The sequence below is a fragment of the Pteropus vampyrus genome, unplaced genomic scaffold (assembly GCF_000151845.1).
Source record: "Pteropus vampyrus isolate Shadow unplaced genomic scaffold, Pvam_2.0 Scaffold131, whole genome shotgun sequence".
Lineage (NCBI taxonomy): Eukaryota > Metazoa > Chordata > Mammalia > Chiroptera > Pteropodidae > Pteropus > Pteropus vampyrus.
The window spans coordinates 761,329-764,267 of NW_011888912.1; the positions used below are offsets into that span (position 1 = coordinate 761,329).

Below are 2,939 nucleotides of genomic sequence, written 5' to 3' on the forward strand. Positions count from 1 at the left end.
ATATGAACGTGCATGTCGTTCAAGTCATCTTAGAGGACATTACGCATCCGAACATTCACTGAGAACAGAGAAGACGTATTCTGCGAAATCCGAAAGATGTTCGGCACCTTCTCCCGCCGCGGCAGCCACGTGCATCGATGAGTCACGTTGGGACTGATCGGCGCGAGGGCGAATTCAAACACTCAGCGCCCAGCAACGACCAGGTTAAATCCTGGTCTGACGGAGCTGTCAGACTCCGATCAGAATCCAGCAGCGGCGCCAGCTTCTAAATGACCTCGAGGTTCAGTAGGACAGAGGCCTCGCCCGGTGACCGTCGCCGCTAACACGGGGTTGTCAAGCTCTTTCTACACGCGTGTAACTCACAGCGAATGTTCCAGCGGCAGGAACTTTTCGCCATGTTTTCTTTAAGGTCGCACACATCACTTCTCTCCCTTGATTTAACAGAAGTTTTTCTGCCACCTAGAAATTCAACCAAATAATACACTTTTCTTTAGTTTGAGAGGTATAAATCATTTTTGGTGTCCGTTTTAACGGAATGCTAACGTCGATGATTTCTATGCGTCACTATGCAAGAAACATGATTTAACAATACTATTACTTATTATCGTATTAAATGGTGTCATTATTATTTATTATTCTTTTCATTGATAAATTGAGCATGCGGTTATCCATTTTTATCAAAATCCCAAAGAGTAGAAGGGATTTTGTTTTTGAGTTGAGGAAGAGAAATGGGCATATTACTCATAGCAACTTTGTAAAAAAAGGAAGTGTAGGAATCACAATCTGTATCTTTAGGCCTCTGCCCTTTGACTCTCTTTTAGAAATACTTTCTTATTTCTTTTCTCTTAGTGCAAAATGCAAACCAAAAGTTACTGAAAAATGAAAAAAAAACCTTAAAAACAAAGTCTGGAAAAGCTCTAGTGGTTGGATATTAAAAGAACACAGCAAAACGTCTCGGATTTATGTCTGTACTTAACTCGAAAAAGAATTTAACGTTGGACGTTTTGAATAGCTATAATTATAAATTCGGCCAGCGTTCAGCGTACATATCTTTTAATTTCTCCTTTTCTCAGTTTCGTTTCTACTCAGACTTCCTCTTCTGATACGTGCCGTCATCACCTCTGCACAGTTCAGCGAATCATGTGCTCCTTCCTCTTCGCCCATGTTGCTTAAGCCCTTGAATCTGAGCAGCCGTGACACACGGGTCAATTCCCGGGGTCCTGGAGGCCTGGAGCTTCCAGGTCACTTCAAAACTGTAAACTTCCATCTTAAAGGAAAACAAAAGTCCAGACGCGCCTACGGGGCGCGATCCCATCACGCTTCGTGCGTTCACCGGGGCCGAGCGGTAAATGTGTAAAACCCCTGTCACTGGATGGTGGGGGGCGGGGGGTCCCCGTTCCTCTCATCCTATGAGTTTCTCCCCTCTCTCCCCGGGCTGGTTCGCCACACCGTTCACTTCTCTTCGGCACCAGAAACCGTCACCCGCGCCTGTATCCAGGCTCATTCCTCCACCTGGAAAAATTCTCTCTTATTTGCCTAGAAAATAAATCATTCAACCCCTCCCCACCCCTTCTCATGTGTACTTTAAAGGATGGAACTTTCCAGATCCTCCCAGACCTGACCGACCTCTTCTCCGTCGATACCCTTCCAGGACTTTATGTGTGCCTCGGCTGAGTGTTACCTGCCCGAGCGTCACCGGCCTGAGTGTCACCTGGCCCCCACACCCGTGGTTGTGCTTGGAGCAGTGCTTTGCACACGGTGGGCGTTCAGACACGTACACGACAATTACGCCGACACTTTCTTCCAGATGAAGTACACGGCGCCTTGCCCGACACCTCCTCGTGCGTCGCCTGAGTCGAGTCTCACGATGACACCGCGGAGTAGGTGCGACAGGCATCCATCCGCCTGCTTCGAAGATGAAGAAGCTGAGATGCAGAGAACACGGGTCGCGTGTTCGGGTCGTTTGGCTCTTGAGAAGCCAAATCGGGACGAGGACGTCACGCAGACCTTCGTGTGCGTCCCGCCGGGAACTCCGTCCCGCCGTGGAGATATTTAGAAGCAGATCACTGAGGGGTTCGCATGGAAAAGAACGAACATCTGTAGGTAAGTCGGATGATTGACATGTGGCAGGAGAAGGGACAACTGGTGGCGGTCAGTGTGTCCAGACCGTTTTGTAGACGCCTGTCACCAACAGCCACCGGAGTTCTCTGCTCCTGCCCGCGTGCCACCCCACGAGAGAACGCAGCAGGTGAGCCTGAGATGGGGTCTGAAAACGTGGCGCCTCTGAGGAGGTTCCTCGGGGTGGAATAAGTGGGACCCCGCGGGGCTGGAACACCGGTTGGGGCAGTGACGAGGCTGGGACCCCCGTGTCCGGGGGCGGGATAGAAGTTGCTCCTGGGGGACCGAGGACATCACAAGACTGGGGGGAAGATGGTGTTTCCCAGCCGTCTCACAGTGAACCGAGACGGCTTTGCATGCCGGCCGCCCGTGACCGCCCCCACCAGGAGGCCATGGTGAGGGTTCCTTATTCTCCCCACCCCGCCCCCACCACCCTTCTGTGAGGTTTTTTTTTTGTGTGTTTTGGCTTTTGTTCTTTAATCTTCTAGGACTGCTGCAAATGTTCCTTTCACCCGCTTCTTCCTTCGTGGGCATGTGGGGGAGGGGAAGAAGGGACACCCTTGGAGCTACCCATTGGTGACCCTGGAGAATGTTCCGGAAACCTCCATAAAAGGGAGGTGAGGTGCCAATGAGCACATGCCAAGAGCCAGACCTAGAGAATGGCCCCTGCAGCCTTCTCCCCGGGGCGAGTCCTGTCCCCATGCACACTGTCCGGGCTCCGAGGACGTCATCTCCCCTTGGCCAAAGGAGCACCTGGCCACAGCGGATGTGGCGCATTAGCACAGAAGCGTGTGCAAGGGCGTTAGAAGTACTCGAAGCCA

General features: G+C 51.4%; 1 long non-coding RNA gene across 1 annotated transcript in view; it reads left to right on the top strand.

Annotated features, from left to right (window-relative positions):
* The first annotated feature begins 1,926 nt into the window (after positions 1–1,926).
* The window catches only part of LOC111744294, a 6,619-nt gene continuing 5,606 nt past the window's right edge, over positions 1,927–2,939 (top strand). The window contains exon 1 of the long non-coding RNA XR_002782099.1: positions 1,927–2,103. This is a non-coding gene — a long non-coding RNA (uncharacterized LOC111744294). The remainder of the gene's footprint in view (positions 2,104–2,939) is intronic.